The sequence below is a fragment of the Phascolarctos cinereus genome, unplaced genomic scaffold (genome assembly GCF_003287225.1).
Source record: "Phascolarctos cinereus isolate Bilbo 61053 unplaced genomic scaffold, phaCin_HiC Scaffold_5;HRSCAF=322, whole genome shotgun sequence".
NCBI lineage: Eukaryota > Metazoa > Chordata > Mammalia > Diprotodontia > Phascolarctidae > Phascolarctos > Phascolarctos cinereus.
The window spans coordinates 9,571,277-9,584,560 of NW_027555958.1; the positions used below are offsets into that span (position 1 = coordinate 9,571,277).

The 13,284-nt window shown below is 49.1% G+C and overlaps 1 protein-coding gene and 1 long non-coding RNA gene across 3 annotated transcripts in view; one reads left to right on the forward strand and one right to left on the reverse strand.

Annotated features, from left to right (window-relative positions):
* RAMP1 (receptor activity modifying protein 1) overlaps window positions 1–13,284 on the forward strand; it is a 98,342-nt gene that overhangs the window by 552 nt on the left and 84,506 nt on the right. The gene's annotated exons all lie outside the window — the stretch shown is intronic.
* LOC144457458 (uncharacterized) lies at window positions 1,124–4,991 on the reverse strand. 2 transcript variants are annotated; one of them, XR_013486768.1, is made up of 2 exons: window positions 4,397–4,991; window positions 1,124–2,001 (listed from the first exon to the last, which is right to left on the reverse strand). It is a non-coding gene; the product is annotated as an uncharacterized LOC144457458 (long non-coding RNA). The 2 variants fall into 2 exon arrangements; XR_013486769.1 differs by having other exon boundaries at window positions 1,124–2,078.

The window sequence follows — 13,284 nt, forward strand, 5'->3', positions numbered from 1 at the left end:
GCGGGCAAATGTTGGGCTATATCTGCCTGGACCCCCCCTTCTCCAATCCCTTCCCCCCTCCCTCCCCTTTATTCCCTCCCTCTCTTTCCTTCTTCCCCTCCTCACCCTCGGTGATTCCACCTGAGTCTAATTCTACTGCCTGCGGGTGGGGGTGGGGAAGACCTTCCCCTGGCTCCTTCCTCCAGGGCTTCACCCCACCCCCAGAATTCTGGTGCCAAGAATGCCAGCTCCCGGGCTTGGGTGGATCTGGGACTCAAAGGCCCTGGCTAAACAGGCGCCCCCTCCCCCCGGCTTGAGTTCAGCTACTGAAGGGGGAAAACCCATTTCTTAAGCCGGAGGATCAAAACCCCCACCACCCCATCGTACAAAGGGCTTAATCCAGGTCTGCTGAAACAGCTGCAGCCAGATGTGACATGTAAAGCCCTCCGCAGGCTGGCTCCAATCTACCTTTCCTGGCGCATTTCTTATTACCCTCTTCATGCACTACATGTTCAGGCCAACTGACCTGCTTAGAGCTCCCAGGGAAGCATCATCTCCCACCCTGGGGTCCACAGACCTCCAAAGGTTCTAGAGATAGATTTCAGGAGGTCTGCGAAGTTGGCTTGTGGGGGGGTGGGGCGGGGAATGACATCTTTATTTTCATTCATTTCTAACCGAAATCAATCGTTTTCTTGGATTGTGATGTTTAAAAACTCAACGGGATTCTGAACGGGGCCCTGGACCTCCCTGACCTGCTGAAGGGGTCCGGACGTGGCAAGGGCAAGAAAGTCTTTTGGTTCACTCTACCTGGTTGTAACGGGGGCTCGATTTTTCCTGTTTTCTGGGGTGAGAGAGGTGGTGAGAGGGAAAGAAGCCAAATCTACGATGGGGAAAAAAAAAGTTAATGAAAAAACAAAAACCGAAGGTGCCCAGGCCATACACACCCCCCCCCACCACCACCAGAAAAAAAAAAAAACTCAGTGATAAGCCCCTTCCCTAACTGATCTGCTTCTCCATTCTCAAATAAGCAAAGAGCTATATATTGGACTAGTGCGTTTATATGGTGTCGCCCCCTCCCCCAACAGCACACCCTTCCCCCCCCCACGCCCTCATCCCCATTAAACTCCCATGAGGGCAGGGAATGTTTGCCTTTGCAATGCCTAGCTGGCATTCTTTTGGGGAGGACCTCAATTCAACACACAATACTTAAGCCTTTTGGGGGGGAATAGCACCAAAAGAAAGAACACATGACTTGTGGGGAGGGGGGAGAATAGGACTATCACTGCTCTCTTCTAAGACGTGGATGGGAAGGATGGAGAGAGATGTTTCAGGTTGGGCAGGGGCGTTCCCAGAGTCAGCCCCATCCTTTCATATGGGCTGGAGGACGTGCCTCCGTGTGCGGACCCTAAGCCCAACGGGCATGCTGGATAAGTAGGTAGCTATTGGGTTGTTCGGACTTCTGTCGGGCGGAGACCTCCTGGAGCAGCAGGGCAGGGTCCAAGCTGCCCTTAATGGGTTGGTAGACCTTGATTTCAGGGCTCCTGAATCCAGTGGGCAGCTGTTGCGTGGGCGGGCAGTAGGCAGGGTTGCTACTGGACTGTGGAGCTGTCTGTAGAGGGCCCCCTGGAGCAGCGGGGCGTGGCAAAGACCAGGCTACCCTTCGCGGGTTGGCGGACGGTGATTCAGGGAGCACCAGGGAGCACCAGGGTGCGCCGTGGCGGTGGCTGCTATCCCGGCCACCTTTGCGAAGGTGTTGTGGCTGGAGCCCTCCCCACCACGACCTAGAGAGAGGGCTGGGCAGGATGTCGGGGAGAGCTTGCCAGGGTCCTCGGAGGCTCAGTTTCCCCATGCATCCAACTGAGGTACACTCACCTGACTCCTAGGAAGAAAATCTCAGGCGTTCCTTTGTAAATGGGGTTAAGCTATGTTAAACCCTCCACGTGGCAGCTCCCCTCTGACTTGAGCATTCCAGGCCGGGCTGCTCTTCAGTCTGTGGGATGCAGGATTGGCCGGCCCATCCATCTGTGTTTGAACAAGAAGGTCCCCTTGGGTCCTGCCTCAAGCCCAGAAAATGAGGCGGGCCTGGCTATATGTGGAAACTGGAGGGGAGGGTGGTAACATAGTCAGTGAAGGTCCATTCCGTGATGGGAATTTCCTATGCAAATGAAACCTAGACTCTCCAACTTCACCTGCCTCCAAAGAAAAGGTAGTGAAAATAAATTGCTCCCCCCCCAAAAAAAAGTCCTTTAAGGCAAAATATCCTTTGTTTACCAGGGATGGGGAACCTGGGCCCTGGAGGCTACATGTGGCTTTCTGGGTCCTCGGGTGTGACCTTTTGACCCAGTCCAAGTTTTCCAGAACAGATCCTTTTATTGAAGGGGGGTTTGTTTTGTGAAGTTTGGAGTCAGTCAAAGGGCTGCACTTGAGGACCTACAGTTCCCTACCCTTGGTTTAAACAGAGATCACTTCTCTCCCGGCCTTCCCCCCCCCCAAGGTCCTTTAATCCTTTGGTCTTTGCCATCATCCAGCACCCAGGTCCTGAAGAGGAGCTGGGACAGCAAGCCTAGTTTCAGATCCCACTTCAGACTAAATGTGTGATCTGAAGTACCATTTACTGTCTTTGAGCCTCAGTTTCCTCATCTGTAAAACAGGGTTTTGATTCATTTCGATGTTATTTTAAAATGTGAGCTCCTTGAGAGCAGAGATAGATTGGTTTTTGTTTGTTTGTTTGTTTGTTTGGCCTGGTATTGTCTTGTAAATCCTTCCCCAGCAGAACGTGCTGCATGTAGTCACTTAATTAATACTTGTGGTTTGCTTGAGCACCACATAGAATTTGCCTGGCACTGGGCTGGGCTCTCTGGGTACCAAGATAGAATCAAACAGTCCCTGTGCTCAAGGAGCTGGCATTCTTTTTAAAATAAGCAAACAAAAACCAAAACCAATCCTTTGATGCCTTTCAACTTCATATCAGCAGTTAGATTTGGGACCAAGGTCCTCTGGGTCCCAAGTCTAAGACTGTAATTTGCAGGGAAGGTGCTGACCTGCATTGGTGGAGGGAATTTCCTCACTTGGGAGCACCCTATCCTGATGAAATCACTGGTCCAGGCCCTGCCTCTATCTCCCAGCCTCTCCATGTCCTAGTTAACCCTCTAAGACTAGAAATTGAGGTAGATTCTAGCTTTGCACGCATATCTCCATAGCAGCTTGCATTTTAATAGGATTTAAGGTTTTCAAAGTTCTTTATGTAAATGATCTAGGGAAGGAGGTGCTATTTATTAGGACCACTTAATAGGTGGGGAAACTGGGGCTACGATATCTCATGGAGTACTGCTAGGTGGTGCTGCAGTGGATAAAGCACCAGGCCTGGCGTCGGGAAGACTCGTCTTGCTGAGTTCAAATCTAACCCAAGACACTTACTAGCCATGTGACCCTGGGCAAGTCACTTAACCCTAGTTGCCTCAGTTTCCTCATTTGTAAAATGGGCTGGAGAAGAATATGGCAAACCACTCCAGTATTCTTGGCAAGAAAATCCCAAATGAGGTCATGAAGAGTTGGACGTGACTGAAAACAGCAGAACAACACAAATATTACTTTCATTATCTGATTTTGGTCTGGACTTATGATTTCATTTGCTATTGTGGGACTCCCACTGTGGAAACTCCCTTTGCTAATACAGACCTGCCACATATCTGTACAATAATTGATTATCTTTTGAGAGGTATGTAGGGCATTGAGGTTTTAAATATCTTGCCCAGGGTCAAGCTCCTAGGTGTCTGAGGCACGCTTGAATCTAGGTAGTCTTCCTGCCTCCAAAGCTGCTGCCTCTCACAAATGTTCACATTCCCAATTTACAAATGAGGAAACTGAGGCTGGAGATATGCTATGACTTGTCATTCATTTTTTTTTAAGATGACGGATGATAGAGCTGGAAGGGTTAGAATTCACTCAATACAAACCACTCACTTTAAATGAATGTTTATGGATGACTCTCTTTTTTCTTTCTTTTCCCAATATCGTCTGCTCCCATTTCTCTCCCTTATAACAGAATGAAAAAGAAAGTACCGGGGGAGGGGAGACAGAAGTTCAGCAAAACTAACCAACATCGTCCAATAATGTATGTGGTTCTGCGTTCACAGTGGAAAGGGCCTTAGGAGACGTCTAGTGAGGTCTAACCTTATTTTACAGAAGGGGAAACTGAGCCTTGGACAGGTTCAGTGACTTGCTCAGGGTCTCACAGCTAATAACCATCTGACGTACAGTTTGAAACAAGTTCTTGCAGACTCCCAGTCCGGTACTCTCTCCCCAAAGCCATTTACAGGGCTCCACACAAGCCATAGATTTTCTTACCCAAGCCCCACCTCCATGCCCTCCCTCCCCCAAAACTCTGCAAAGAGGAGAGGGAGATACCATCGCATACCTTCTTCAGGACCAAGCTTGCAGAGCATTTATTCTACAAAGGAGAACGCTGAGGCCCGGAAAGGTGAAGATTTGCACAAGAAGTAAATCACAGGGCTGGGACTGCAGCCCAGTGCTCCGACTCCCAACGGCATCAGTTACTGAGCCCAAGTTACGGCTTTGCTTCTAAGCCCAGGTGGTCTTCACACGCACGTGCACACACACATGCACATGCTCACTCACACACTCACATACATGCACACACTCACACACACTCACACGATGTCTGTTTTCCCCTAGCTCACGAAGAAGGTTCTGTCTTGCTTTCAGGAGAAATCTGACCCCAAATTGAGCCCCAGCGCTTTCGCTTCCCTCTGGCCGCTTTTGACCCTGCCTTTTAGTGTCCTGTAACTGCTGGTGGACCTCCTTGGGGATGGATGAGGCAGCAGCATCTGGGAACAGAAACCTGCCCGCCATGGGCGCTCTCCGTGCAAGCCCCTGCAAAATTCATTTCCTGGAAGCTGATTAAAACAGCAAAGCGGGTGCTCGGCCCGAGGCTTCCTTCCAGCAGCTCATTTGCAAAGAAAGGCCTTAGCTCTTGGTCACAATAATGCTGCCTGCTCGAAGAGAGGCTGTCGGCTGGAACACTCCCCCAGCCTGGGACAGCTGTCTCCCAGGGATGGCTTAGAGCTTAGCTTTGGTCAGCGGGGGCCGGAGTAGGGGTGCTTCAGAGGGGGCAGGAGAGAGGTGCCCACATGTACCCCTGAGAGCTGCTCTTCCAGGACAGATGCTAACTGTGAATCGTGGCACTCAGCCCTGGGAGACGTGCAAAGTTGGTGTCTCCAATGATCTAAGGGCATGCGTGTTTTCTCCAGAATGTGTCACCTATGGATTTCTTTTTCCTCCCTCCCAAATCAGGCTGTTGTCTCTTGTTTTCACGAAATGGTAGCTTGCTGGCTTGCTGTCCCCACTATGGGGTATTCCATTTGCCCTCTCTGCACCTTTTCCCGGGGTGCCCACCTCTACACCTGGCATACACACCCTCCTTCCCTCTATTTCCTAGACTCTCTAGCTTCCTTCAAGCCCCAGCTCCCACATGAAGCCATGCCTCCTTCCCTGCAGCTGCCTCCCCTTCCCCTCCCCAATTACTTTATATACTTTGACTTATAAGTGCATGCTGTCTCCCCCTGGAGAATGTAATAAGCTTCTTGAAGGCAGTGTCTGCTTCATTTTTGTTTTTGTAGCCTCAGCAACTAGCACATAGCAGACACTTTTAACATGCTTATTCCATCAACATAGATACTTGCCTTAGAGTCAGAAGGGTCTGGATTCGAATTCCCCCTCAGATGTTCCCCAGCTTTGTCATCATGGACAGTGGGTGATTCCAGCAAGAGTGATGTCTACAAAGCCTTCATGCTCTTGCTCTCCATTGGTTTTATTACAAACCTTTCTACATTTCCATCTTGCCCCCACTGGGCACACTGGCTTGTGTTTATATCACCAGCACTAAGCATAATACCTGGTGCATACTAAATATTTAATAAATTCTTTATCTATCTCTAAACCTGGCAGATGTAGAAAACATCTGTAGTACAGACCTCACAGGCTCCAAGTGAGGGGAGGGTCACGTAAAACCTGAAAGTGCCTCAGAAAGGGGGGCGTGGGGATTATTTGTCAAGAAATTTGTGCGTCTTGATGGATGGAGGAAGTATTTGACACAAATGACCAGTCCGCAGACTAGAGTATCCCTCCTACTAGACTGTACCAAGCACAGTGCTGTGTGCAGAATGGACATTTAAGAAACGTGTGAGGGGGGCAGCTAGGTGGCACAGTGGATGGAGCACCAGCCCTGGTCTCAGGAGGACCTAAGTTCAAATCTGGCCTCAGACACTTACTAGCTGTCTGACCCTGGGCAAGTCACTTAACTCCAACTGCCTTTAAAAATAAATCTTAAAAAAAGAAAAGAAATGTGTGAGGAATGGAATTAATAAAAATTCAGGCCTCGTTTGTCACTGCTGTGTAGCTCAGCTCAGACCCTTGGAACGGTGCCGGACTTGGTTGAGCTGAAGGGATCACCTCAGACCCCGACAAAATCTGATGATTACTGAACACCAAAGTCACCTCCCACCATCTCATCCAGGGGTTCTCAGTCGGGTTGGTATCATGGATCCCTTGGCCAGGCTGGCGAAGCCTGTGGGCCCTTTCTCAACATCATGCTATTAAATGCATGAAATCAAATACATAAAATTACAGAGGAAATTGATTATGTTAAAATGCAATGGGAAAAATATTAATTTTTTAAAATCAAGCTCATTTACTCCAGAATAGGAGCCCCTGACCTAGGGAATGCTTCTGCAGAAGCACAAGAATAAACACATTTATATCACCAATAGATGGTAAACTCCCTGAGGACAGGATTCCCAGCGCCTGGTATGGAGTCAGCATAGGGATTGGGACTGTGATTTCTTTAGTCTGAGGCGCTCCCAGAGGCCTCATGACTGCTCATTAATTGTTTCACCTACAGTTGGTTTTGTGCAATCCAACATATCTGCCCTTTGTTCAAATCAGGGATGGTCAGACAAACTCGAACTCAGAGCTGGAAGGACCCTCAGTAGCCAGCCAGCCAAGACCCAGCCCGGATCTGAATAAAAAAGCCTTCTGCTACCTCTGTTTAAAGACTTTCAGTGAAGAGGAGCCCACTCCATTTTTAGTCACTTCCAGTTGTAAGGAAGAAGGCTGCTAGCTAGCCCAGGGGATAGAGGGCCAGTCTTGGAATCAGGAGGACCTGGGTTCAAATGTGGCCTCAGACTCTTACTATCTGGGTGACCCTGGGCGAGTCACTTCTCCCTGTTTGCCTCAGTTTTCTCATCTGTAAAATGAACTGGAGAAGGAGATGGCCAACCACTCCAGTATCTTTGCCAAAAAGCCCCATGGAGAGTGCTAGGGTACCACAGTCCACAGGTCACAAAGAGTGAACAGCAGCAGTATGAGTTGTAAGGGAATTTTCTCCTGACACCCAGTCCAAATCTACCTCACTACAACTTCCCCTATTCCCTGATTCTGTTCTCTGAGACCAGGGAGAACAAGTATAATCTCTCCTCCCACGTAACGACCCTTCAAATACTTGCATCCAGGCTTCCTGTTCCCCTGCGCCTTCTTTTCCACTGAGTCAAACGCCCTCATTTTACAGATTAGGAAACTAAAGCTCATGAGATATGAATTGATTTGCCCGAGGTCACTCAGACAGTATGTGTCAGAAGCAGGATTTGAACCCAGATCCTCAAATCTGCTCCAAAGTCAGGGCTGTTTCCACCACCCCACACTCAAAGGACTTAGACTTGTTCTGTTTGGTTCTAGAGGGAAGCTTTACACACACACACCCCCGGCCCTGGGTAGCCATCCCTACATCCTATGGCCTGGGTCCATAGGGGAATCCACGAACTCCCAGCTCCCTGAGTTAGAATGCAAACTTCCATTTGCTTCCCTGCTCTCAGCACAGCGCCTGGCACAGAGTAAACATTCAATACATGATGTCTCTTTATGAACGCAAGGCCCTTCACCCTCCTCTAGACGTTTTCCAGCTCATTCATGTCCTTGCTGACATTTGCTTCCAGCTGGGGCCGGTTCCAAAAGTGTACCTAAAGGTCATCTGAGAAGAAGAGCCCAAGTTGGTGAACCTCGAGTTGCCCAGCATGGGAGGAGGCTAGGAAACTGCCATGGGGGGAGAGAGTCAAAAAGTGAGAAATGGGAGAAAAGAAGAAAAAGACGGAAATGATGAAAGCTCTCAGGTAACGGTCTTGAGCGTAAACAGATAAACCATCAGGGAAGATATCAAAACCAGACCTTCAGAAAGTCCCTGACCTCTCGGAGCTTTCCCTGTGGTACAAGATGGATTATGATAGATGTACTAGGGCAGAATTGGGAGAAGAAAATGGGATAATGTGCACAAGAACTTTAGGAACATGAAGCACTGTAAAAACTAATCGATTATTAAATTCTGGCTGCCTTTGGCCGCTAGGCTCTCACCAAAGATTCAAAGGAGGCAGTCAGCACATGGGAAGCAATTGTCCACACCCAGTTGGCCTCTTTTTCTGATCCCTTTTATCTTACATTGACAGACCTTCACACTAACCTGACCTTAACTTTATTTTTTTTTAGGCAGTTGGGGTTAAGTGACTTGCCCAGGGTCACACAGCTAGTAAGTGTCAAGTGTCAAGTGTTTGGTCTGAGGCCGGATTTGAACTCAGGTACTCTGTCCACTGCACCACCTAGCTGCTCCTGACCTTAACTTTAGACTCTGACCCCTGTCGGTGGAAATGTACCTGGTCTCGATCATTCTTGAAACCCCAAATGCTGACTTAGGGTCTACTGGCAAAGACTTCTGGGGTGTTGGCTTTTCCTGCTTGATCTTCCCTTTACCTTCTAAGAATCACATCCTCATCTGAGGTGGTCCAAGCATCCTCTGTCCTGACAGCCGGCTCTGCAGTGTGCAGGCAACTGCTCCATTTGACTTTTTCACTTGGGAGCCCCCTGTTGACCACTTCTAGCATTGCTCTGCCTATATGGCCAGTGTACTAGAAGCCCTTTCCCGGAACCAAACACCCCGACTTGAGATGGGACTCCAGCCTGTCTCCACACAGACCACTGGTGCGTTCTCCCTTACAAACATGCCCAGCCAAGGGCATTGTGCTTTGCTAGGATTCTCAGTGCTCAAACCCACTCCTTCCCGCGGTAGCCCAGTCCACGCTGGAACAATTCCAATAAGAAGCATTTCCTTTCATCTGGTCTAAATCGGGCTCACAGCAGCTTCCCTCTAGAACCGAACAGAACAAGTCTAAGCCCTTTGAGTGTGGGGTGGTGGAAACAGCCCTGACTTTGGAGCAGATTTGAGGATCTGGGTTCAAATCCAGCTTCTGACACATAACTGTCTGAGTGACCTCGGGCAAATCAATTCATATCTCATGAGCCTTAGTTTCCTAATCTGTAAAATGAGGGGGTTTGACTCAGTGGCCTCTGAGATCCCTTTGAGTTCTAAATCTATAATCCTAAATGGCCAGCATTTGATTTCGCAGAAATACTGGGGGTTCAATTTCCACTTCCAGAATTTCCTAGCTGTGAGACCATAGGCAAGTCCTCAACTTCTCTGAGCCTCAGTTTCTTCCTGTAAAATGGGGATGATAACCTTTAGTCAGCTGTACTTTCCAGCGCTGTTGTGAGCATGAAATGAGACAATTACTATAAAGTAGTTGGTAACCCAAGAGCCCTGCGTCAATGTTGGTCCACCCGCTCGCCATGTTTATTCCTTGGAATTTCGGCTTATTACTTTGCTGCTTTTCAGTTAAGATGCCTTTGGGACTTGGGGGTGGAAATGGGGTGGGCATTGGGCACTGAGGTATTGCCATGTTTCTGCCACCAAACAAAGGCAGCTTAAGAGGATGGGTCAGGTGTAGCACAACCCACATTTCTAGGTTAAGTGGGCCTTTCTACAAATCTTCCATCGAGATCAAAGTTTCTCCTACCCCTTTGCCCACTTGCAACTGGCAATTGCAGCCACCCCCTTCTCACCATACCTCCAGCAGGTAGGCAAAGCAGGTAGAAACTTGTCCTGTAGATGGGACTGGAAGGAGGGAGGAGATGGTGCTGGGCTGGGTAAAACCAAAGTCAATCATGGAGCAGACGGCCTAACTCTGCAAACAATTATGGAACCTGAGGAAAGTTCCGAGCTCATCTGGTGACTTGCCCAGAGTCACAGATAGAAAGTAGAGAGTTGGGATTTGAACCCAGAGCCTTTGATTTCAAATCTGACACTTTTATTTTATTTTTTCCAATTACATGTAAAGATAGTTTTCAACATTCATTTTTGTAAGATTTGAGTTCCAAATCTTTCTCCCTCCCTCTCTTCCCTTCCCCATGCCAGCAAGCAGTCTGACAGAGGTTACACATGCACAGTCATGTTAAACATATTTCCACATTAGTCATGTTGTGAAAGAGGAACCAGAACAAAAGAGAAAAACCATGAGAAAGAAAAAACAAAAACCAAAGTGAAAACAGTCTGCTTCGATCTGCATTCAGACTCCACGGTTCTTTCTGTGGACGTGGTCAGCATTTTCCATCCCGGGTCTTTTGGAATTGTCGTGGCAAATCCAACCCTCTTTCCACTGTCCCCTTACTGCTTCTCATCTCCTGTACTTTGTGGGTGAAGAGCTGAGACCCAGATGAGTGAAGGGATTTGTCCCAGGCCATAGGGCAAGTATTCAAACTCAGGTCTTCCATTAGGAAGATCCAGGTCCGCTCCAGTATCTATGCTGCCTTGGGTCATTTCTATCTGATTTTTTAATCTCCTGCCTCAGCCCTTTAGCCAGTTAAGAAAAGCATTAATGATGCAAACATCCAGTGATGTTATAATTCCTTAGCCCTGGGCCAGCTCCTTTAGCAGGTCGACAATAGGACTGATAAAAGAAATGTTTGCACCACAGTAGGGTCTCGCCCTTGGCCAGCTCTGGTACTTTGTATGGCTATAGCTTTGGAGACTGTCAGCCACCCAGACTGAAAGCTGTTCTGTGCCTCAGTGGGTCTGTTTTGTCTGTCATGAGTTCATTCACAGGAACAGCCCTGCTAAGGAAGCCTCGTAGTGGCAGGACGGGGGAGGCAGCTGCAGGGCTGCAGGCCTCTGCTTTTGGACAGCCTGTGCCCGGGCCTGCAATCCCCTCCTCCACGTCTCTGCCTTGGGAGATTCCTGGCTTCCGTCAGCACTAGCCTCGCTGCTTCTCCCAATTCCTCGTGCCCTCCTAATGACCTTGTGTCTGCTCTGTATTTATTCTCTGCTTGTGATTTGATCCCCACATGTAAACTCCTCGAGGGATGGGGCTCTTCGGTCAGCTCCCAGCCAACTGCCTGGCGCAGGGTTGGTGCTCAGTATGGACTTAATGGATGAAGGAAAGAGGTGAAAGCTACCACTGCATAAGTCTGGTTCTGTGGTATCAGTCTTCTCAAGGATACTGGAACTAGATTCTGAAGACCTGGGTTCAAATCCCAATTACTACCATTGTGACCTCGACCAAATGATTTCCCCTCAGTCGGCCTCATTTGCTTCATTTTATAAATGGAGAAACTGAGGCACAGGGCAGTTCTAGGGCGGCTTGGCCAGTCGGTGGGAGAGCTGGGACGGCAATCAGAGGAAGAGGCCCTGAAGAGGATCGGGTCCTCAGGGCCTGAAGCCCCCTTCTGGGTCTGGGCCTCCCCCAGGGCTGCTGGGTCCAGTCAAGGCTGGGTCTCGCCGGCCTCCCTGTTTCCAGCCAAGTTTATCAGGGCCCAGGATCGGTCCTTGTCACCTTCTTCCCTCCCAAGGCCCTAAAAAGATTAATGGCTCAGTATTATTAGGCCCCTTGCGTCCCGTAGATGAAAGGTACTTCAGAAAGTTAGAGAGTGACTGTTTGGTTCTCCTAGGAATTACACCCAGGTGGGGAAGTCTGCTCTCTGAACCCCAGCAAGGTGAGCTGAATGTGCCATGCCTTGGAGGGGGGACACTTTGGTAACTAAAAAAGCAGCTTCTACCTGCCTTTTGGGGGGAGGCAATCGGGGTTAAGTGACATGCCCAGGGTCACACGGCTAGCAAGTGTCTGAGGCCACATTTGAACTCCAGTCCCTCTGGCTCCAGTCTACCTGCCTTTTAATATTCTTTTTAACAAGAGCCCTGAATCAGAAGGATCATAAGATCCTTCAGTTTACAGGTGAGGAAACTGAGTCTCAAAGATGTTCAATGACATCCAGGGACATAGGCACATTAATTTAGAGCTGGAAGGGAACCTCCGTTTAGAGGTGGGGAAACTGAGGCACAGAAAACAGAAATGACTTCCTAGGGTCACCCAGGTTGGGCGGCCAAGCCAGGATTCAAACCCGCTTAGAAGGAAGGGGGAGGGAGAGGTGGTGATCCAGGCTGACCGTGAGTGTATACACACACACACACATGCGCGCATGCACACAGTGCCCTGGCCCATCACAGTGCTAGCCCCGTCAGATGAGCATGACTCAGTGGTCATTTACGTCCCTGACTTCTTGGATGGGAGGCGGGGCTCCAGGAAGATATTATGTTGACAAAAGAATTGTGATCACAGTGTAGTGACAAGCAAGGGATGGTTCATCTTGATATTAGAAAGCATTGTGATGGAGGAAAATACTTTTTTCCTGCGATGTTTTCATTTCAACATTTTCTTTACTATTGTCATGCATTCAAATCCTGAGGGATAAGGGCAAACTAGTCATCCCCAAAGTGGCCCCTGATAGTGAGGAGGAAGGAAGGGATGAGGCCATAAGGACATAGGAGGTGGAAGGAAGAAAACAAGCACTTATTCAGTATCTACTGTGGGCCAGGTGCTTCACAAATATCTCATTTAATCCTCACAATAATCCTGGGAGGGAGGTACTGTTACTATCATCCCCATTTGACAGAGGAGGAAATTGAGGCCAACAGGGTTAAGTGATTTACCCAGGGTCATCCATCTAGTAAGTGTCTGAGGCCGGATTTGAACTCGGGTCTTCCTAACTCCAGGTTCAGGGCTCTATCCCCTGCACCACCTTGATGCCTCTTACAGGTCACCTGTCCAGCCTTCTCATTTTGCAAATGAGGAAAGCAAGGCCCAGAGGGGTTAAACACCTCACCTGGGGTTACACGGATTTCCAACCTAGCTCCACTGACTCCCACCTGGTCTTTCCCACACACCACACTGCGTCCTCCTCTGTGGCACCTCCCTCCTTCCCCTTCTAGCACCCAGCACCGCTCATCTTGGGCCGGTTGATGCTGAAGAGATGGGGGACATTCGGTTCCGTCTCCGGATCTTTGGGCTGGGACCAGAAGGACGAACGATCGCCTTCTGTGGATGCTGTGGTTAGAAGGAAAGGACTCCTCTGTCC